This window comes from Anguilla anguilla, chromosome 4 (assembly GCF_013347855.1).
Source record: "Anguilla anguilla isolate fAngAng1 chromosome 4, fAngAng1.pri, whole genome shotgun sequence".
NCBI classification, from domain to species: domain Eukaryota; kingdom Metazoa; phylum Chordata; class Actinopteri; order Anguilliformes; family Anguillidae; genus Anguilla; species Anguilla anguilla.
Genome location: NC_049204.1, coordinates 52,235,480 through 52,260,438, shown reverse-complemented (window position 1 = coordinate 52,260,438; position 24,959 = coordinate 52,235,480). Strand labels below are relative to the sequence as shown.

At 39.0% G+C, this 24,959-nt stretch overlaps 1 protein-coding gene across 2 annotated transcripts in view; it reads right to left on the bottom strand.

The window, feature by feature from the left end:
- The window catches only part of sema5a (sema domain, seven thrombospondin repeats (type 1 and type 1-like), transmembrane domain (TM) and short cytoplasmic domain, (semaphorin) 5A), a 102,422-nt gene extending 77,989 nt beyond the window's left edge, over positions 1-24,433 (bottom strand). The window contains exon 1 of one of the 2 annotated variants that reach the window (XR_004764694.1): positions 23,983-24,433. The gene's annotated coding sequence lies outside the window, so the exon portion shown is untranslated. The remainder of the gene's footprint in view (positions 1-23,982) is intronic. The other variant, XM_035412435.1, reaches the window with a different exon arrangement.
- Positions 24,434-24,959: the final 526 nt, after the last annotated feature.

Here is a 24,959-nt window from a genome sequence, read left to right as displayed (position 1 = left end):
AACACGCCTGCCACAGGCCACCGAAGTGGCTTTCTTTGGGGCCCTCCAGCACAGAGACACAGGGAGAAGATGTTAAAACAGTCCACATTTATTCCACGAGGGTTTGGCAAGATGGTATAGCCAAATGAGCAGATGTTAAACCCTGTCATGACAGAGAGCTCCCGGTGTGGGTGGGGATGGCAGATTTAACCTGTGCGCAGTGATTACCTCACTACGCACAGGTGCAGCCACTCCTGTTCCTGGGTCCAATTAGCCTGGCCAATTATCTAATTCTTCACCAATTATCCAATTGGCCAGGTCTAATTAGCTTGACCCAGGGCAGGTGTGGCTGCTTAAACCAGCCATCCCCACACCACATCCACTTTATCCTGTGATGAAACATTTCAATCCTGATGGGAGTGTTCTCTTCCAGGATGACAATGCCCCCAACCAGAGGGCACAAGCGGTCACTGAACAGTTTGATGAATATGTAAATGATGTGCTATGGCCTCACAGTCAGCAGATCAGTTTTCCTTAAATATAAATGCTTCTCTGTCTCCCCTGAAGCACTTGTTAAAAACCACGGTGTAACTTTACCGCTCCAGCTGGTTTCCTCACCTTGAGTCCACAGGATCACTCCAGCCCTACCCCTCGCTCCATGGTCATGGACTCCTTCAGCCCTGTTCCTCCCCTGTCCATGCCTTAACACAGCCTAGAGCTCCAGATCCATCACCTGGCTCCTCTAAACTTCACTAAACTGAACTAAACCCCTTGGTCTTCTTTTATTCCTGTTAGCTATCACCTGAAATGTAACCTGCTTAACCAATTTTATTTGCTGTGACAGATCCCTTGAAACACGGGCTCCTCTCGATATTTCTTACCATTGGAGTTTTTTCTTGCCACTGTTTGAGGGTGTTCTCCACACTTGGAGAACCTTATGTACTTTCTATTTGGCGATTCAGGCCTGGAGTTTGCTCGGTTTGCTCTTTTTTTGTTGTCTGTAATGTGTCTTTGCGACAGTTCTCTGTAAAAAGCATTATACACATAAAATTGGATTTAATTGAATTGAGATCTTAACTCAATTGAACCCCTATGGGACATTTTTGGCCAAAGTATTGTCTCCATCAGAGGCAAACATACTCTATATATATATATATGTGTGTGTGTGTGTGTGCGTGTGTGTGTGTATGAGGTGATATTAATGAATAACACAAAGCATTAGAAGAATGTGGAAGATGTGTCTGGTTTTCACAATGGTTCAATGGTTGCCCCAAAACATGAGTCTGCTCTCATATTTGGGGGGGGATAAAATATCTTCTGGGGAACGCATTTATCAGAACACCATACTTTGTGCACAGCACTTCCTATTTTATTTATTATAGATTATAGACCTGTTTATCGATAGTGTAATGTTTGTAAGATTCCTTAGCAAGAGATGGACCCAATATTTTGACCAACCCCATACTCAAATATACAGTCTAAACCGACAGCCGCACAGACAGAGGAGTTTGAAGAACAATGGCGGGTTAGCCTGTTTGTTTTAACTTGGCAGAAACTGGCCTGGATGGCCATGCAGCAAGCCTCCAACTCAAAGGGGGGGAGTCTTGAGCACAGCAAGAGTATGAATACTCATGCAAAATTGAATGAAATTGACTAAAAAGCAAAGCAAATCAATGTTTCAACCCAACAGGGTCTTCATCAGGCAAAAAATAATAATATTAATTTGTTGGGTTGAAACGTTGCTTTGCTTTTTAGTCAATAAAATATTGGGAGCTATAATCCAGTGTGCGGATATCCATTTTCCTTCCATCTCCACATGTACTTTTATCCTGCACCTGGCCAAATAACTGGTTGGATGTGCACACAGCAATATCAAGACAGCCTGGTATGGATGTATGTCATGGGAAATTTTGACCTCAAAATAGTTCATCTCGTATACAAATTGCTTCGACATGGGCAGAAAAAATTGCATTTTAGGCTTTCATGCTGTTAACATATATCCAGAGGTAGAAAACAACTTTCAGTGCTGCAGAAGATTTTGACAGGCACAACACCTTGTGTAGTGTAATTGAATCAGACAGGGTGGTGAAATGACCTTTGTTTTGTGTCATGTCCTCAAGAGGGATTGCACAACTGGTAAAATTCATGGCTAGACATAAAATCTGAGCCGAATGTACAACAGTGGAAAACTGACAAGCGAATGAAGATTGATGGATGGCGTCCCCAATGAATGTCTGAAATGTCTAGAACAGCTAATCCCTTCATTCCTGACTCTTAGCCTGAGGCAGCACGGTTAAAAACTTGAGCTCAGAAAAGATAAATCAATCAACTATGTTTGCAATTGTACTGTGAAAAAGAGATGAGAATATGTAAAATCAATACGACAAATCACATGGCAGTGCTATTCTACTGTTCATGCTCAACTTGTCTGCAGTGTATTTCCACTTTTGACTATTTCAACAACTAGCTGTGCCTTTTACAGCATGTCTATTTATTGCAAGTCAACAAATTTGTTGATTGGCTTCATACTATGTTTGCTAAATACGAACATGTGGGGAGAAGTAGAAAGAAAATCCATTGATTGGTCTTTTTTTCTGTGTGAGGCTTTTAGGCAAACATGATCTTCATGGTCACTGCTTTGTGTACAAGAAGAATACATTTATCAGACATGTGTGAGTCACACAGTAAAAAAGCCATCTGTTCAAACATGCCGGAGAAGGTGTGACAAGACAGAGCACAGCCTCGCTGATGCTCCTCTGTCAGACAACCCACCATTAAAATGCCAGACTTTTCTTTAAGGAATAACAGCAGAAATGTCTCCGAAACATATTTTCCCAGACAAGAATATTTGTGGTTTGTAGGCACCTAAAATGCTGTGTTAGAACCTTATAGAAAAGTCAATATATATAATATTCAAGTGCAATACATTTGGAAGCATAAATAAATGAAAATAACATTGCCAGTTCCCTGCCGCATCATTTCTAATATGCACAGGGTTTAAAATAGGTTCAGATTCCCAAGTGATTTTTGAGTAGCTTTCATTAAATCTCATCCATGATCAAAGAAATCATCACTACTACTGCCATTAAATTACAACAAAATATTCAAAAGAATGGCTCTGTGAATTTCCTCTGTAAAGGACAAACAAAGAGAAAAAAAACAGTTACACCATACATATTCTATACTTTACTTGTTCTGCTTAAAATGTCTTGTAAAAAAAAAAAAAATCCAGTCTGTGGACATTTGCACCAACAGTAGGAATTTAGCCTGAGCAACCTCATCATCTCAGATTGTTATTATTTCCTCAATCAGTCAGAATGATTCCTATCAGAAACTCAATGCTGTGTTTCAAGACCGCTGCCTCACAATCTGTTCAGTAAACTGCTTTCCAGCAGAATACGTATCAAGACAGGCAACATACATCAAGCAACTGACAGCAGATGGCCTCAGATCTTTGACAGATATCCGATTGAAATACAAACACCATTCTTGCTAAAAAGATAATGACACCTGTGACTTCATAGTACAAAAGGGGCAGGCAAGGATCACTCATATATACACATGCATCATTTATCATGCCCAACAGAGCATAGGCATGCATAAACATTATAACCAAAGCTGAGAGGACAACAGGACTTTCATCTCTCGCAAATGAAAGCACTGTGTGCCAGATCAGGCAGGAGTTGGAAGCTTTCAGGATAACTACAGGCTGTAGTTGGCCACAGCTTGACTTAGACTGAAAATCTGGGACAGCACACCCAGCAATTTTATCCTGTTCCACCCTGATTCGGCAGAGCCTCCTAATTCACATTTTATTTTTACCACCACAGGCTCCTCCAACCGGACGATGGATGCACGTTTCCTACTGGCTCAGATGAAGACTGACAGTAGACAGCTAAACACTTTCCCAGCGTTGTGGAGAAGCAAGCTCGGGGTTCATGCAGTCGGCTGGATTGGTAGCTCCAGTCTTAGAGGGAGGTTACAGACTGCGTACTGTCCCACCAAAGCCAAGGTCACTGGAGCCACTCCAGCATGAATTCAGTTTCAAACCCAGCATGAACTTAAGTAAATAAACACACTCCGCTTTGAACTCACTGATTCAACATCCACTAAGGGAAAAAACCTGATTAAGGACACAAATGGTGAGAAGATGAAAGAAGCATACAGAAAAATGCAGATAACCCATGCTGAAAGTTACACAACTGATGGTGTGCTAATTTATACATTATTTCTCAGGTCTATGTGGCTAATCTCTTTTTTTTTCAGCACATCTACTAATATACACACATACATTCCATGTGTTTTGTCCTTTGGAGTAGCACTTGTTTTGCCCCATATCTAAATTATCAGTGATTGATACTATATGAAAGAGCCAGATAACTAAAGCCAATAATCAGTTCTGGCTTGCTGTGAAGGCCCTCAGGGGGGCTGGCTGATGGCTCATCCTTTTCAAAAAACACAATTCCTAGTGAAACTGCCACTAAAAACTCTGTACTGTGTTCAAACCCCACCACCACCAACCCCCACCTCGCCCCTGCCCCAGACTTGAAACACCTGGCTTGAGTAAAAGTCATGCCCTCCATGAATCAAGGCTAAAACTGGCTTCCACATCCTCTCCTCCAGCCAAGAACTACAGTGGTGTAGTTTAAGGCAATTTAATAATGGTGTAAGGTGAACTGGATGTACATACACCCTTAAATATATACTTTTTCAAGTGGAGTGCCCCACCTTGCTTTTCACTCAGTTTATGGGAAATAGAATGGTCACCATCTGCAAAACACACATGAACAAACTGAACAAATAATCTAAATGAGTCTGGTTGTTATTCAATTCAGGCTTTGTATTTTAGTTTTATTTTTTCTATGTACACTCAAAGAAAATACTCTTACTTACAGTAGTGAGGCCAGATTAGAGTTCTACTCTTGCAGAATATGCTTAGGAATGTGTATGTAGTGTCAAAAAATATGGACTCTCTGACAGCTGGGCACTGTTACCGCTGTTTTTTTTTTCTTTTTTACTATAAATAAGTATTTAAATCTTGCCATCTCTTTGTTTAGTCATTTGCCTCTCCTGACAAAACAGTCAACAGCTGCTCTCCACACAAATACATGTGCTGAAAAGCACACAAAAATGCTTCATTATCTGCAAGCCATATGTTTGAGAAAAAAAACATGTTTTTTATTTCCTTGTGCTTAGTGAACGCTAAGGGTCATAGCTGTAGCTCTTCTTCTTATCAAAACTGAAAAAAGAAGCTGTGATGCTCTTTCAGGCTCATTCTACCTGGCTAAACCGAGATAAGCAACATAATGCCTATTGCCAAAAAGATTTGACAGTTTTACTGGTTTAATTACACGCTTGACCACAGAGAGCTTGGTGATGCCCTATGAAAATTATACTATCAGTGTTCCCAGCTGCAGATACACATTCATGCAGTCCATACCAAATAACCCTACAGTCAACAAGGGAAAGTTTCACTTTTCATTTTTAAAACCACCGTGAGTCCCACAGCAATATATTGCTGTTGAAAGGGCACATTTTTAAGATTTCATGTCCTGGATATGCATCTTTGAGAAGTATGTGTTGAAGTGAATCTTTTTTTTTTTTGGCAGATTCACATCACCAGAAGAATTTCATGTCAGGTCAAGCATGAAGATACCTTACATTTGTTACAGAACAGCGCAATGAAATTACCTGGGCTCTGTTTCAAAATAACAATGGAACTTAAGGTTTTAAAATGTTTTTTCTGATGGACTAACATGCAAAATTCTAACTTTTAATTCTAACATCATCATAGGGAGCTGAAGTTAAGTGAATCTTTAGAGTGGGTCTTCTGGCTCTAGGTGCTGAAAATGTTCAGAAAATTATTTTTAAGATAGTGATTAGGCAATCTGTAAAGCACATAAAGTTATCTAAATGTTTAGCAATTAATCTAAAATAGAATAAAACATTTCACAAATATTACAGTTCCAATTATAGTTACAGAGAAAAGAAAGCTCAGAATTCACTCATTCAAAAAGGCTTCAAAAATGTATATTTGATAATAATATGTATTCATTTGTTTTTGTGTTTGCTTGTTTATTAATTTTATGTTCAAATTACTGGTTTATAATTTGCAGCAATGCTAAATTTAACATTGCTAGCAGTTAAAAACAACATGGCATTATATAATTAAATGAAGAGAAGTGATCAATCATGCACAGCCTACAAGACAAAGAAAATAACTTACAGACCTCTGAACATACGGAGGGAGGAAAGAAGAGAAACAAGAGCCTCATATAAGAAGCCATCCAAATCTTCAACATGAAATTGAATGATATTTAAATTAAATATATCCAATTCCTTAATCAAAAGGTCCAAACTATGATGTCAACTGGAATGCAAGGGTGACTATATTATTGTTGTGTTGCATGGTCATTCTACCAGTTGTATCCGTAGACTTGAAAATGAGATAATGATGAACAACTGTTCTATGCGTTCAATGGTTTTTAAGTGTAACATCAGTGAAAAGGGATTTGAGAAACTGAGAAAGACATTACTAATATGTCTTGTGAGGGGTCTTATGATGGTCTTAGCACTATAATGTTTTTGGGAAACAGGGCCCTGGACTTTTTCACAAAACAATAGCCTTGATTTAAACTTTTTTGTGTCACTGAAAAAACATAAACACATAACTGTACAGAAGAAACACCTAATGCATCATGTGTGTGCATGGCAGTTATGTAGGATTCCAGTTTAACTATGTAATTCTGTAAAGGAACAAAGCATATCAACCTGCAAATGTATATCTGAATGATAAAATGACTATCAAGCATTGGACTGGAAACCACCTGCACTTCATGGTTCATGGTTTTCCACCAAATAAATTAATGACGCTTTATGAGTTTAACAAAGAATATATTTCAAATTTGAATTTGGCACAAACATATATGCTTTCTTTTTCTGTAGAGTATTTTTAGATTCATTACAACAAGGTTTTTTTCAAAAAAACTTTCTTTTTTTTCATAAGTGAATAAAAAGAGGTTAGAAACAAATTATTAGTGCTTATGTTGGTGTCACACAGTGGTAGGATTGACTTTCTGCATCTGCTGAGACTGGCTGATAATCACAGGCTGTAAAATGTAAAAAGAAAAAGAATAGCAAGAAGAAGAAAAAAACATTAGGGGACAAAAATATGTGTGAATCACATGCTCAACACAAAGATAATAACAAGCAAAAGCACATGACTACTACCACTACCACAACTGGAAAAATATGAAATACCCCTTCTTTGATCCAGGAAAAGCATACTTTATAGAGTCTGAATGAGACGTATGATAAGAGGGTAGAAAAATAAATAATTACTTGGCACCAATGGAACCAATTAATCACACGTAAAGGATGTAATTCATACTATAAAAAACAGAAAGGTGGTTGGCAGACACAACAGCGGAATGCAGTGAGACAAAGATAATAAGAGGGAGCTGGATCCCGCTGTGACGGACAACGCGCCTCAACAGAACGGAACAGATTTGAGCCGGGGGTTTGTGTCCTGAGGGCCGAGCCAACAGACAAACCAGCGGCACCAAACAAGGAACTGGTTTCACTGGGAGAAATCTCCATACCTTCTGACAACTGTGTCCTACTCTGTATCAGCATATCTGTGTCCATGCAAGAGTACTGAATGGGCGCTGGATTTCTTTCTTCCGGGATGCCTTATTTTTTTCCCAGTTCAAAAATCATGTGAAGCATGTACGCTGTGTCCAGTATAACATGCCATTGTGTCTTTTTTTTAAAATGCTGATACTTCCTTAGAATTCACTGTGAATATCTGGCAACACAAGCTTTCAAGCTAGTGAATATATGCTTACATACACACAGTAGGACACAACCCAGCTGTATTTAATGCTCTACAGTTAGACTGAATAGACTATTTTTTATTTATTACACACATTTTTTTCTTTTTACCTTGAAACATGCAGGAAGAAATACTGTGCCAAAGTAAATAATGCAGGTTACACTTCCTAAAACTGCTTATTCAAAGAGAGAGGCCAGACGGCTAACCAAGAAGATTTTCTTACTCCTTAGATTTAACTGTGAGGCGCCTGTTGGGTACCTATGTTTTTTTTTAATTTTCAGGTTTACAGTAGCTATTTTAGACTGCGTTCCAACACATTACTCGTTATGGAAAACAGACTGAACCAGATAGTCATAGACAAACACTGATAATTGGCGAGTGTTTATAGACAGATACTGCTCAGACTAATTGCCAGTGGAACAAACCCTTTGTCTTTTTACTTTATATCAGATGTTCAAGAGGTAGGTTTCCTTATGAAATGACAGCCTATTAACCTCGTATTACATCCCAGAAGGAGAGCAAATAAATCCAATTAATTCTATTCTCTTTGAAACCCAGCACATTACAAATATGCTAATATGTTTTTCTCAAGTATGGGGATACCAATTAAGGAAATACGAGTAGATAATTATACTCATATGAACAGAATAATTCCCAGATGATTATGTTTTTTAACAAAGAAAAACAAAACACGGAAAGATGAAACATCACCCAGTTTGAATACACACAGATGCAGTCCTGCAATACATACCAAAAAATGTAGTTCAGTAGTACAGTAAGTCACACTTATGCTAATTCATGAGATATTCATCATATCTAGTGAATTAGCACACCCTCCATTTTCAGTGATTTACGAAGATCAGCTCAGAAAAGCTCCGTAAAATGATACACTTTATATCCTGTGTTTTACAGCAAGAAAGCATCAGTACCATAGCATAGTGGAAAAATTGCCCGCGGGAGCAAAAATTAATAATTAATAGAGAACATTTTTCCACTGTCTTTACTGCATATTGTCTAAAATATGGAAATGATTTCACCATTACCGAATGAAATGAGATGTTTTGCTGCACTCAGTGCTCCCTCCAGAAACAATGAGAAACTCTGCATCTATCGGATCTATGAACTGCCCATCTGATAAATCCTGTAATTGCCTTTTTCTGTTTACTGTATTAAGGCTCTACTACATCAAGGATGGGAAGCACAGGTCATTTTGGGCCACAAGTTTACTTTCAAACTCCACTCTTAATCACTTCATTGAAATCATTACCAGAAGGAAAGTCTGCTCGAAAGGATCAAAAGACCATCAAGTAGGTGTTAATCCAAATGTATCAGTGCCTGTAAAATATTGACAGCTGTAGTTGCCCATTCCTGCAGTTCCGCCTAGCTGCCATTAAGAGACGTGTTAAATGTGCTCGGCATTCATTGTGGTAATTGCACACTGACTAGTTAGAAAAATCACATATAGCAATGGCATCAGTGACTGTGTGAGCCAAGCAAGTGGCTTAAAATTATTTTTGACATTGGCTGTGTAAACATATGTAATAAAAGCCATTTCTGGTAGCCCAAGGTCAACATTGTATGGCTCGGTCTGTAAATTGTCAGTGCAAGTGCTTATGAGGGTGTGAGAAACCAGCAGCAGTTTATCCCAAATTGTAAGACAAGCGTATCAAGCATATCATAATGTTAGCAGCACAAAATCCTAGCCATACAGACAACAGACAACAGGCTTCTCAGGGGGAATATTCAACAATCTGTACTATCATGAACGCATACGTAATGTTCTATTCAGACTTCAAGTGGATATGCTCAGAATTCTAAATCCCGTAAATGCAACTTGAAGTGTCATCTGTGGTCAGAATGCTTAATCTCTTACAGAAATCTCTTAAACAGCAGAATAAGAACTTTCTCATAAGAAGGTAGAAAAAGTGCACAAATGCAAACCAGCAACTTAAAACTGGAAGTCTTATTATGGCTAGCTTCACAGAGCTTTATGCAGCCTACCTGTGAGTTCTGGTCAATTCTGTTTAAGCATTACAAAGTAAAATTATTGCAATGCAAATTCGAATTATGCAGTTCAAATTCAATTTCTGCTGGCACTAATTTATGCCCATAAACATCCCTCCACTGCAACATTGTTTCCCGCTCCAGTAGGGACGAACAGGCTCATGCTCTTGCACGCCCCTGACCAGAATTCAGAACCTGGAAGTTTACCTGTTACATAGATGTGTAACAATGGGTACCACTTGTTTAACATTCTGATGTTAGAAATAAAAGACATAAATTAACTGAGTGTTATTTATGCACAATGAAATTAAATGAGCCCAAAAAATAAATAAATGAATGAATAAATGCAAAAATAAAACGGCACATGGTGATGCGTATGTCACTTGTAGTGTGCTACGTTGTTTCTTTTTCACTTCAGAAGACCGAGGCGGGAGAAAGCTGGAAACCTTCGACATATTCAAGAAGTGACTTGAAAATAATTAGAAATCGCACAACTCAAATGATTAATTCAGGCTGACTTTGACACTGAACTTTTACATATTTTATAGAAAGAGTATTTCACATGGAATCTAATTAATTTCCAGTCTCCAAGGCACACTACCCACAAAGGCAGCAATGTAAAACAGGGCTGTTTAAACAGATTCACATAAGGCCACTGAAAAAAAGAGAAGTGATAATGTCACCTTTCACAATTTTGAAATTTTGTGGACACATTTCAAAATGATCAGGCCTTATGGAGCAGCTGCATTATTGTGGCACATAGTAGATCTATACAAAGCTTGGTGGTTGGCATACATTGATGTGTGAACCACAGTTAAATGTGTGCACCACCACATCAAATGGCAAGCACAGCATCCCAAAAAAGAGAGAAAAAATGAATGAAAAAATGAAACCTGCTGTGGCACACACAGCTGAAATCCCGTAAGTAAGCTTTCTTTGTAAGTGCAGTATAGATTCAGTTTTTTTTTTTCCACCTACCCCAATGATTCAGGGGTAGGTTCTCTGCTTGGATCATCACTTTTCACGTAATAACAACACACACCCAGACTAAAAACTGCTAACAAGTACCAGATGCATCTGATCCTTGAGCAAGACTAATCTGTGTTATTAAAAGTAATTTTCCAGCTGCACAAAAAAGATACCATACAAGGCAATTTTTTTATTTGGGGAATTATAATACAGTGTCCCAACGGGACAGTGGTGGGTCTATAATAATTTTCAGAAGGCACGCTCCACTCCTGTGAATCAGACGTTGGTAAAGACCAGGTGTGAGTAGCAGAAGGCTTTGTTGTTTAATTAGACCAGCGGGAAATTCCACGTATGCCTACACAGGCCAATGACTCCTGTTCTTTCATAGCTTTGTCTGAATCCTGCTGAATCTCCACCTCCCATCCACAGAGCACAACACACACACACACACACGTATATATATATATATATATATATATATATATATAACTATGTATTTATACATATCTTCCAGGAACACCTTACTGAATAAACAGGAATGTGCAATGCAATAATAATTATATGTGTAAATGAGATGCACTTCCTTCAAATAAATATTTCAACAATTGTAGTATTGATATTTCAAGAATTTATTTTAAGCATACATGTTTTGCACTCTGTAGCCTTCTAATAGCCTAGCCTAAGCAAACTGTATTTTAACTAGAACACTAAAACACACCTAGCTACTTCTATTCAGCTACCAGCCTCCAATTCCTTATATAAACATCCTTAGTTTATCAAATTAATTAATGTCTCCATTTAAAATCTTAGAAAAATATATTCAAAACATTGCCAGAGACATCCTTGCCAGCCTGACCTTAAGCCCACACTCCAGGCCTCCTGCTCTGTTTGATGTAGACCCACAGGCTTACGCATGCGGTGCAGTTTCAAAGCGAGAGCAGATGTCCCCGCTTCACAGGAGTCCCAGACCGTTTCTCTTTTTTAAAAGAGCGTCTCAGATTGGGAGCAGGAGCACCCACAGTGGTGCATCTCCCACTGAAGTGACAGTTGATTTGTTTATTGCAGCTGTGTTATTACATCTACAGTAAAGTCAAAAAATCATGTTGCGTAGGGGTCACCCGTCCCACGCTTTCTGAGAAGACGCTTGTTTTTCTTCTCGTGTTTTGCTTTTAGACAACGCACTGGGTGGTAAGCCACGGAAACAAACACTTATATTCTTCACTGTGGAAAGAAATCAATTCAACGCCTCAAAGTAATAACACGTTGATTCGTTTGGAGTCTGTGGGTAGGACCAGAGCATCTCAGGAAAGCAACAGTGGACTTCACCATTGTAAACATCTCATCAGTTTTTTCAGCACAAACCAAATAACAAAACCCGAAAACTACTTTTCTCCGGACTCTAACTTGGCTGCCCATTATGTGCATTGCGGGATTTCTATAGCAAACGCCACTCTGTCATCTTTAAGACACACCAGAGATCAATGGTTGGCAGTGACTGGTGAATGAAATAAGACTTGGTGACTGACCTTAGCACAGCACACCACAAATTGTATGCTGTCCCTGAAAGATGCCATGAAAACTGCCTGTTCTAGGAGCCTCTGGAGGAAAATGTCCACAACCATGGACAGACTATGTTCTTCAGAATCAAATTTTAAAAAAAAGATTTTGTGGAACAAATTTTGTAGCCACCCCCCCCTTTCTTTCTTCCTCTCTTTGATTTTATTATTAGAATATTTGAAGTCGTTCATTTCCAATTTAAAGTTTTGTGATACGATAAATCGGCATTCAAGCGTTTTAGTCTCACCTATATGAATAAGCATTTATCCAGCTGGACTCAGGTCACACGTGCTGGAACGATTTACTTGCTCGTATCTGATTCGGAAAGCCTTGAGCGGTCCTCGGTATAGATCCCGTAATGTTAGCTCACAGTTAAGACATGAGATAACATAATAACTTCCAGGCGCAATGCTGACCCGCGCTCTCCGGGCCTTGCTTTGGAAGGGAGGAGGCAGGAGAGGGGTGGAGTGTATTACCAGCCATAAAGAGCACCTGGGACATCCATAAATAACAGCCCACATGCCATAACATTGTGGCCTCTTGCATCTTCCCCAATGGTAATCGAATCAGGGTAGAACAACATCTCAATGGAGGCAGAGGAAGGGGTGGCTGATGGATGCAGCTGCAATAGCAAGGGTTATTCAGTTCCTTAACTTGGGAACATAGAAGTCTTGGGGGAAACAGCACTTTGTATGTTATACATGAACCAATGCCTCACGCACAGCTTATATCCATACTGAACAGCTTTAGTGTAAACATACTTCCTCTAGGCCTTTTCATATATATATTAGTCATGAAGGAGGGGGGAGGCATGGAGCTCTAAAATTCCATTAATCCGTTAGGAAATTCAAATATGTTCAGTCACACTTCATTGCCTTCTCGTTCTTAGGCACTAATGACACATTTAGAAATAAGCTATGATTCCCACTTCATATGTTCACAAGCAGTCAAGTTCATTTCCCCATAATAGTCCTGAGATGCTCTAAGCCTACCCAGGGGCTGATGTCCATGGTCATTAAAATTAGCACTGTTTTAGGGATATTGCATTTACACCATACAAGAAGAGAAAAAATCTATTAACATGCTGTGTAAACAGAGTCTTTAAGACACCATTTTGGTATCACTTCAGTAAATACTCAAAATGTATGATTTTTAAAATGGATAAAAACTGGCAAATTAACTCACAGCAGTTGTTTAGAAGACCATCTAAATCAAAGTATGATTTCTTTCTGGTCATTATCTAATTTGCATCATGCCCTAGCTTCCCCATTGCTTTAATAACCAGCCATATCAGGAGTCTTACAATCTAATATTTGCAATTAAATTGTGAAACATGAATGCGACAAAGCAACAGTAACCAAGAACTTGTGCAGGTGGTATAAAAAATCTTTATACACTCAAAGATTCACAAAGGTTAAATATTTTAATAACATGCCTCAGAAAACCATCATGATGTTATAATTTTAGTACATGTGAGCATGCCTTCATTCTGTCCTCATCTAGGGAACTATGAGCAATGATAAAATAAGGGGCTGGTCATAAATAATGCTTTAATGAGCCAGCAACCATTTAGTTCAGTGATATGTATAACTCTCCCACACACCACCCCCTCCCCCCTCCCCCTGCCCTGCAGCATTCACCGGAAAGGGACACATGTGGTTTCCAGGTGTGTCTGTTTAATACAACATGGGCTTAGACTGAAAGACCTTTAATCCCAAATGGCTGTGTACTAAACTAGTTACTTTCACATTGGTGGTGTTCTGCTGTTCTCCATCATACCCCTTCAGAGAATCCTCTTCAGAAATAGGACAGAAATTTTAGTGTACAGTCAGTACACAGCCATAAGAGCAAATAATTGTTTCTATAGTAAAAGTAACAAAGGAAGCCCTATGACATATAGTTAGTTCATTTACTGCTTCACTATAAAACAGCTTGTAGTTTACTTTTCTGAAACAATTGATATGGAGAAAGTGCAATGTCAAATGGCAGTTCATAACAAAATATACTTCATAGTTCCACAATGAAGAACAAATACCAAAAAAGTGAAGTTCTCTCTTTGCATTTTTTAAAATTCTAAATGCTGAGAACCCTTAGAAGAATGCAATCTAGAGGACATCCAGTGCAACTTATAGAAGATACAAATGCAGAAACCGGCAGCAAGTAAGCATGATTTTAATAAGCGTCATAACACCCTTCATTTTATATTGCCCACCAATCAATTAATTGATTCTATCATAAAACATTTTTGAAGAGCAAATCAGAGCTGCAAATGGATGTTTTTTCTTCCTAGCAAGAAGTCTTCCAGTGACAAGCCAAGTGAACAAGCACAAGCACAAGGTGTTCTAGTAGTGAACGAGAAGTCTGATGTCACAGCAGACGTGAGAACATCTGTGCACAAACGGGGCTGTGGTGGCCTCAAGTAATTGCCTGAGGTCACAATCATTTTTTGCTACTTAACATCCAATGGCATTTAGCCCGTAACAATTTGCCAAAAGGAACCATTAGACCAACTGCTCTGTTGAAAAGGGTTTGCAGGCTGCCCTCAAACCGTTCTTGTGTGATGGAAACCAGACCCGTGAAATAATTCTTTTCCACAAGGCAGACCAGCAAATATCAGAGGACCTCTTTCGACAAAGGAGAAAATCCACCGTATCTGAATGCGTCACAGCTTAAAGTGCACAGCGCACAAAAGTATGTTTCACTTCAGCTCAATTTCATGACCGTTCTGCTTGACCTCACAACAAGTTGGCTCTACCCTCTTGGGATGTCAGCATAATGATAGACAGAGGAAAAGGCCACCAAACCGTACCACAGCTAAGAAGTCACAGTTGCTTCTGTCTGTCAGCAAATGGGAGCCCAAGGCAATAGAATGAACTTGTTATTGTGCCTCAGAGGACCTGGGCGTATATACTGTACTAGGTTATAAAAGTGCGTGTTGTGCTGGATGTGAAAACTCCTGCTGGTACAAATATTGGAAGATCACCAGCACTCAGTGAAACAATTGTTCACTGACACTGCACTCGATTTACACACTACTTGTTCAACATGTTGTGCCCTCCTCTTGCCTCCCAGTGGAGTGGAGTTATTTCAAATTCATTGCCTCCAGTGACAAAGCACCCATACAGAGACACTGCTCCCAGTCAGAATAACAGTAGGATAACTGTTTGTTTAGGGAACCATTATGTGGACTGGATTGGAACCCCACAAAAGGGCTCAGTCCAGTGATTGAAAAGCATTCCAGGTCCGCAGGTCATTACCTGGCAGTAATAGTGCCACAAGCCCTTGCTTACAGTTTACCTGGAACAACCCTGGCCTGGGCCAAGAGTCGGGAGTGCTCTACCACCACATGGGCAAATTGCATTTTGTCTGAACCTGAAAAGCGCTAACAGTCTGCTGGGATTATATTTTCAGTATTGGGCGTATGATCTCAGTTTGACCACGAGTGAAACCTTATCTCCTCCTTCCGGCCTCGGGCCCGATGCAGCCATGCAAACAACCTCAGCTGTGACCCCCTGAACAGCGAGGCAGAGACGGAAATAGATGAACGCGTAGCGCTGTGCGATATAAACATGGAGACATGCCCCGCACTGAGGATACACTTCTATACTCACAGAGGTAGTCCCATTCAAATCATTAGGTTTAGAATACTTCCTCAGATTAAAATGGTAGAGTATATATGCACAGCTCCAGGAAAACACAAATGCACTATTTGATCTGCTTTACTTCAGAAATCAATCCAACCAAGACACTCAGCACAAGCACTTAGTATAGGCTTAAGCATTTCCTTCCTTAAACTCCTTTTTTTTTCTCTCCAATGCATTAGCAAATCCTGTGGCTGACTGCACTTTGAGATATGTATGACTCAGATTGACTGCCTGAAAATTAATTTCAGGCTTTAAAATAAACTACATTCATCCCACAAGAGAACAAAACTCTTATTGATCTCTCATGGGCTTAGCCTTCCAGGGCACTGACTTCAATACAAAGCACTCAATCAACACATTTAAACTGCACAGCATACAGTACATGGACACTATTTGATCACTCAGAGCTTTAGCCTCTAAAATGAGGTTAGAAAAAGGCTGACCCCTCAGAAATGATGTGTCTGAAGCTTTTGCATTGATCAGTTGGTGGTCTGTCTGGATAAAATATAAAAGCCACATTTTCAACTAATGGTCTTCTTCACATTTATTAGACTCTTTGAGTGTAATAAGCTGCTGTACTCTATGTCTGGCATTTCATAATAATAATCAAACTGTAAGTAGTGAATAATAAATCATGAAATTTTTTAGTAATTGTCATTATACTGCATTTAATTTGCTTCGTACATAGCAAAGGAGTAATAAAAACTGAGATGTGCTCTCTCTCCCTCCCTCTCTTTCACACACACGCACGCATGCACGCACGCACACACGCCTGCATGCACGCACACACAAATAAAACTTCAGTTATAGGCACAGGACACGGAGTCATTTCCAAGCTCTCTCAAAGGAGGAGGTTTCAAGATTCTAAACTCTTTCAGAATTCTGTGAGACACAGTAAAAAGTTAAAATGTAGTTTTCCCACTGTACTTCCTGTCAGATCACTGCCTGACTTCTGTTGCTTCATTGCTTTACCTGTCAAGATTCATGATGCATATGATCTTTTCAATAAAGTGGGTACATAAATACACATTAGACACACCATCAAAAAAATGCTGCGTTTCACAATAAGCTAAAACAATGAGCATGGCTTCCTGGCATTTAATGAAAAAAAAACATGAATCAGCTCTCTTATTCAGACCTCCGAGTTCTCAAATTATTATTATTATTATTATTTTCAACTTTAATAGATTTATTGAGTCATGTAATGACTCAGGGTATTCATGAGTATCTAGTATTCTGTTAATAAAATTAATACATTGGTTGTCTACCTGGGTAACTTACTTTTATTAGTTCCAGACTTCCTGAGCTAAACTCCAAATCAATTTGTAAAGGGAATTCCAAGTGTTATTTTTTTACTTATTTTTAGGAATGTTTGCATGCGAAAGACAGAGAGACAGCTAAGCAGAAGCCTAGAGGACCTCAAGGAGGGTAGACATGTTTTGCAAACAGCTTCTGCAGTGAGTGATGGTCCAAGTTGACAGGAACTTTCAGATGTCAAGAGAGGCAAACACAAATGCTTCCCGGGTGAGAAAGCACATTTCCCCTCCAGTCCCAATCCACTCTTTCACTGAGCCAGCCATGCTTCAATGTTTATTTCCAATGCCCTCATGCTAGCAAACTATCGCTATATTCACAATGAGAATATGTGAATGTTCAACGTATTTATTTCTGGATTCACTGCTGTACATAAATTATTTGTGAGGCAGTGAATTCAAATTTTATTATCATTATTATATTATTATTTCACTATCAAGAATTGTGAGGATTATAATTAATGTTACTGCATGATATGGATTTGGCCACACCACTCAAACACCTGCTTGCTTAAGAGTACATCATCAATAAAGCACACATTCCTTTTGAAGATGTGCACAAATAATCATTAGGGGGTTCTTTGAGTGTTACACTATCCTGTGTCATACAGCCACCCAGGGTGGCTCAGGGAAAAGCTATGCAAGCCTGCGCTTCAATCAAAGTGAGTGAAAATCAAGCGGTCCTTGGCATTCCATCCAGACCACCTTTGAGGACGAAGAAAACACTGGGTGTTACTCCTCCACCGTGCATTCCCGGTCCGGGCCAACGCAATTGTGGGCATTGCAAGAGGCGGCCCCCCGGTTCTGCCATTGGAACAGCCAGCCCTGTCAAAACGAGAGGCGTGCAGCCTGCTGGCAAGCCACCTGCCTGTCCCACTCATTAATGAGTTTCTGTGGACTCAGTGCTTGCCCACCAGGGAGCAAACTCCTGGCCCTCTGAATCAATCTCGATACCCTCTAAGGCCCTGGCCCCTGTGCCAGATATCCACACATCCTGAAGCACTGGCAGTGATGGATGGAGTCAGCACCAGAGACATCCTCACAGAACGGCAGGGGGTCTGAGAGAACCATCAACAACTCAATTTCACTTCGGTCCTGAGACACACATATTCAGCCGCTGCTCCCACAAGCTGCCTCAATGCAGATTGGGGTCAGCTGAGCACCTGGCCGGAATCTTAACAACTTAACGGCAAGGGAGCTTTATGGGTTTGCTCTTTCGGTCACAGACAGAGTCCGGTTACGACAATGAGCGCGCTCCCCAAAGACTTTTCTGCAGGGGTCAAAGCAGTTCCCTGTCATAGGTCATTAAAGGTCATGTGAACTTTGGGAGATTTAAAATGGGTGCTAGACATGACCTTCCCCTGAATCACCTCGTGGCAAGAACTTGTCATTTCTAAAACAGAGATCTAACAAAAGACAAAGTTCACAAATTAAGTGATGTCTCAGTTGTTGAAATGTAACTGAAAAGGTGCGATGCTATTAAAAATAAAATTAAAATAAAGGAGCAAGTGGTAATAGAGACTGTTACATGCCATGTCTCACTTGTAAGTCCTGTGACAGCAGCGCCATATCACTAAACTAAAAATAGCACAGCAACCTCTACGAAAAATAGTAGTAGAGCTAAACCTCTTATCAGAGACCTATTCTCATATTTTCAGGCAGGATATACACCATTTAATCTCTTGGCTCATACTTCAGAGACTCTGATATACAGCTGAAAACTGTCATAGTTTCTCAGTCAGTAAACACGTTGCTAGGCTTATGTTTAGGAGAAATGCCATTCAGAAATATTCAGCTGTGAAGTGCACCTGAGGCTCCAACATGTTACTGTTAACCATGTTTTCAGCACATCCATTACTGTTTGAGAGTGAATGCTGCCACAGTATGTTAATGAGGTTTGGGGTGAAAATGTGACCATATATACATATTATAACATTCACTGAAAGCTAAACAGGGGGAGAAAACGGAGCTATTAATACTGATACTATTCGGTGTTGTTTCAAACCGGTGCTTTCATTATCAGACAACAGTTCTGGAAGTTGGTGAAGACAAGATGCCATGCATCTGCAGTTCTCCTCTAGCCACTCGAGATGGAGATAAAGGCGATGCAGAAATGCATGAGTCTGAAGCAGACAAGCCCTCAGCACTTAGGTTTGTGGCAGCAGCACTCTGCATACCAGTGTATTAGAGCACTCTATCACCTCCCAGGTCCAGCTGGCAGAATGCTGAGAGACCAGCCATGACGTGACCCTTACTAGTTACTAGTGTTTCTGAAATGAGTCTGTTGTTTTCTGCTCCAGTATTAGCCACCACACTATTTCCTGGATCCATTCATGCAAACAACTGGCAATAAGCTGACTCAATTATTATGTATTATATTATTATAGGTAAAGCTTGTGCTTCTGTTTTACCATTGTACAACATCTTACTTATCTTCTCCACTGTAGACATATTTCCCTGAAATATATACCTGAAGTTCGACAAATTTAACACAAGGTGCACAAAAGGTGATATTTTCTATTAAGGCAAAAGCCTATTGGCAAAAAACAAATGATAATGTACTTAAACTATACTGTAGCTTTTATAAATATGCAATTATTCCAATGCCCATTGTTCAGGTATAAACGTATAACACAGCCCACAATGAAATATTTTTGCAGCCTTCTTTAGTCACTATGGGAACCACATAAAACGTGAATAATTTGAACCTTTAAAGCCAGCAGGCAATAAACTTTCATTTTGCAAACACTTTCTCCAGCAATCTCCATGGTGCGTCGTGGGCACTTCAACTCCCTCCCAGGGGCAAGGAGGTAACCATAGTAACACTGCCATATCTCAAAAACTGGATGAGGGGAAAAAAGAAAAGGCTTATTTACAACCAACCGGACTTTTTTTTATTATACACAAGCAGAGTCAAGGAGGCTGCCTAAATTACGTCCAGAACACAAGCCTGATTGTAGAGTAAAGAGTCCCCCCAGGCTAGGGCAGACAGTTGGAATAACCTGCCATGGACTGTCTCACTTTGACACTCATGATTCCGTTATCAAGTGACACAGTAATGTGCCAGAAAAATATATCAGCTAACAAAATGCTTTTTCATATCGATAATCACAACTGGTGCCCTGGTGCTGAGGCTAATTCTTTTTTTGCAAAAACATATACAAACTGATGTATACACCAATACAGTGTATCCATCAGTTTTCAGTTTTTTTTTCCTGTATAAATGTTGATCAGAGTTTAAAGTATTCAATATCACCGTTTTGTACCCATCCCTATTTTGTTAGATAAAATGTCATTTTAATACCCCACATAATTAAATACCAAGCTACTTAGGCCTACTGTCAATCACTTCCTGAACATTCTTCTCAACAATGGCTGGCTACTTGATTACGTTTAGCTTTTAATTCAAAGTATTTGAAGTTTTAGAATTTTGCAATCGAAATATTTCTTAATACAAGTTATTGCTCCCCTTTTGAAGAAGGTCAACAACAATATATACAGTATGTATTAAATATTTAAAATATGTGTATAAGTAGCCATTAATATCATAAAAAGAACACATCATTCTCACAACTTTCCTAACTTTTACTACATAGATTGCAGGGTACATACTGTAGCCAACTGTTTAAGTGACCTTCTTATTTTGTACATTTTCTCTGGCAAATCACAACAACAGGTGCTAGTAAACTGCAAAAGCCATGAAGCTCCTAGGTAAGGCAAGAAATATCACAATTAGTGGTAGGAGTAGTTGTGTTGGGCAGGCTTGGAAATGTTACGTTTTTATTTTACTCATGATACTGGGCAGCATGATTGTAAAAATACAAATTGCAGTCCACAGCTCATTTCCCTGACCATCTATATTTGAAAGTATTTATTATCATAGAAAGGTACCATAATTCTGCAATTCACGGACAACTGTTAGGAAATGGAAAGTTTAAGCATGTTTTCCAGTTGTACAGTAAACGCATGTTATTTTACAGCATTGATTATCACGTCTTACATTTGGAACACTCTGCTTCTCAGATCTGAGAGACATGACAAACAGTGGCACATTCACCAGAAGTTCAAAAGCTTGGTTATTGGATAGTCAACAGTGCCAACTTGACATCTAAATATGCTGTCAGTATTAGCTTTTATGCCTTCTCACATCTGTTAAGTCAGTCCTAAACTGCACGCGTGTTGTGTCACATTGTCTTTGCATGTCAACATGTGATGCACAGTCTTGCGCTGCCTAAATGGTTTTAATGCTTTAATACCCTCTACATGTGCCTGTTTTGTGTCGTAAATGCCTGCCTCGTGTGCTCCATTTGTTTCTTTGCATGTGTCTGCTTCTGTGCTGCTTAAGGCTGCTTATAAGTTCTGTGTGCTAGTTTTGATGTGCTTTTAATATTGTATTATGGCTTCTTGTTTGGTCAGTGTTGTGATCAACGTGTAAACATCAGCCTGCTCAGTGACAGCGGATGAAAATTAGCCATTTGGCTAAATCTGGCATATTTACATCACAGAATAGTCATGTTGATCAATGTGCATTGTCCCTGTCAAATAAATACAAAAACAAAAATAGATAAAATTTTAAAAAAGAGGGTAATTCAAGGGGAAAAAATCAACAAACGACTAAATGCCCATAATGACTGTGAGGTCAGCATAATGGCTCAATTATGTAAGTGCAGATGAGTTTATCCTTGTGTTTACTGTCATTGTGTTTGCTGAAAAATATTCTCACTATGACACAAAAAGCATCAATCGTGATAATGGTTCCCTCATCTCAAATGGTTCCCTTTCTAGAAGGATGGGAATTTTTTGCACCTTTTTCCTACTGACAGTGTTCAGTTTCATCAACTCAAAGTGTCCCAGCGTTGTACTGTAATATACACCAGTAACATTGCCTAAAGGTACTTTAGGAGATTATTTTTAAATTCAGCACTTTCTTTCCCTTTTTCTCCATTCTAATATCTTCAGGGAGTTTCATGACCATGTCCTTCTGAAAGGATGAACTCTGAGAGCCCTCCTCTCCTAAGATCGGAAAGTAATTTCAGCATCTGTTCCAGGGTCACTCTTTTTCCACTAACTCTGTGGAGGAACATTCAGAGCTTGGCCAGGTGGTCCACACTCAAAATCAACAAGACTATCACTGCAACCCCTTTTAAATTCTCACTGCTAGAAACTGGCATTGCTTCATGACAACACCTAATTAAACCTAAACATTCTCTTAGATAATTGCAAATTCAATAAAAACTTAACTAATGTCAAAGCAAGATTACAATAACAAATCTTGTCTAGCAGTCAAATAAAAAGTTTGTCAGTTTACCTATATCAATTATAGTCTGCACCTAAGTGAAGTTATTTGTTCTCTGTGGAGTGACAGTGCAAATGTGCCTGCTGTCTATTGTCTTTGTTAATTCCAACCCACTCACACCCACCCACATAAGGAGGTCAGGGAAGGTAGTGCATTTTGGTGGGGCACAGCAGAGACTCATTCTCAAAAAGGACGCTCTTCATGATCAAACCCAAGAGAATTTGATGTAACAGTTCAACAAATTACAACATTTAATAATATGGTAGAGTTTTAATTACGAAGACAGATTATGCTGTAAAGACTATAAGAACATTGAAGAATAATAAAGATAGGCGACTACAGATATAACCAATGTACGCCTGCTTAACTCTGGTTTACTGCTTATACAATCACAAGTTCACAACATGGGGAATGACCCAACACCTAACCTTCACTATAATCAGTCCAGAGATTTTTTCAGATTGAATTGACCGTGGATTTGACCATGAATAAATCAATGTGCAAACATGGACGTTAGTAGGTGCAATGAAATAGCTGATATTCTATAAATTGTATAATTTCAACAAACAAGTTTATTTTTACAATTCTCAAAAAACACTTCAAACAGAACAGCTACAGTGTTTGGCAAAAATAATTAATTAATAAAACATAAATAACCAAATAAATAAAATGTTAATCTGTGTTTAGGCAATACTAAAATATAAAATTTGGCCAAATACATTTAATTTGACTATTTTAGTGAAATTACACAGCGACTTTTTATTACTATTCTGAGTAACTACGTTTCAGAAAATAATCTCTCTGTTACCACCACCTTGCGGTGAAAGTGGATAATACTACTTGATAACAATGAACAGATAAATTGCTATACTGTCTGGGCAATCACTGCCATTTAGATATTGTTTGCCATTTAGACAAAATGATCTTCTTTCTGCAGAAATTTAAATGAGTAGCGTTATCCGAATAACTGCAAATCAGCTATTTTTGTTTGCTTGTTCTCATACATCATCATCTCCACGTTACCCCTTACCTGTATAAATAAGCTTAAAGCAACTAACTTGTAACTATATAAGAAATAACTTCAGCAAAAAAAAAAAAAAAATTTTACGGATGTTAAAAAACTGTTCACATTGCATACCCTGGTTAAATGTGGATACACATAGAGGGAAGTAACAATTCACCATTATTCTTCAAACTGCGTTGCCAAAATAATTGCAGAATGCAGACGTCTAAGTCATTAATCATTACACTAATTGCTAGCAACATCTCTGAAGTGAAAGTAGCAGATACTGCCGCCTTAAGTAAAACGGCAATTGTGCGTATAAATAAACTAGTTCTAAGAATCCCTGCCTACTAATAAAATAACGGCATTTACAGAGTACTTACGAAGTAAGGTATCCCGCTATTCCAGTTCATCTAGTTGGGACGTTGCAGCAAGTCAACCAGTTTAAAGGATAATGCTCAGACAGTACCGATGAGCTCAATGTAAAGTTGCAGTAATCCCAGTTTCAGCGAGTTATCCTCAGCGACAGTCAAATGATTCAGTATCTGTCTATATAGTATAAATCACTGCCTCCCTCTGGACCTAGATACAGTATCTATTTTTCCCGTTTTGCGTTCACTGTTCGTAAGAAGAAACCAGACACCCACTTTACTATAAACAATGGATGCGGCCAACCCGTAGGGGAGGTAAACGTCAGAGAACTAAGCAAACTTTATATTTTAAACTAAAGTCGAGATGGTATAATCAGCGATAACAGCTTTATGACATTTTCCCTCGCGCAAACATATACTATTTTGTTTTTAGAAATCCCAGCCTTCAACGTGGTTAAGGAAAGTGCGCTCCCCCCTTAAGCGTTCGTAAAATCGGACCTTAAATGGTCCCTTCCAACATAACCGCTGCACAAGACGTGGCATGGGGCATAGTCGGGAAGATCAAACAAAGTCGAGAGGCCGTTTAAATGCCCTGCCTTTGCACGCGAATGCAAGTCCAAATACCTTTTTTAAATTGATGTATTTATTGTATTTATTTATTTATTTTATTTTATTTTTTAATTCGTTGAAACAGTTGCACCACAATATTCTCCGAGCAATACCATCGTGTACTTTCCCTAATGATCACTAGATTGATATCAATTATCGTAAATAGTTAATCAAAATCGCTGCCTCGATCATTAGAGGTAAATTTCTCTAAAGATTGATTCAATAGGTATACCTTGCTATTCACAATAGTAAATACTTGGTCGTTTCTTATACTGAGTTTGGAAATTTTTTTTTTTTCCTGTTTTGTGATGGCTGGTATTGGCGTAATTGACGAACGTAGCAAAGTGTGTCAGTCATTGGCTCCATAATAGGCCTATCTG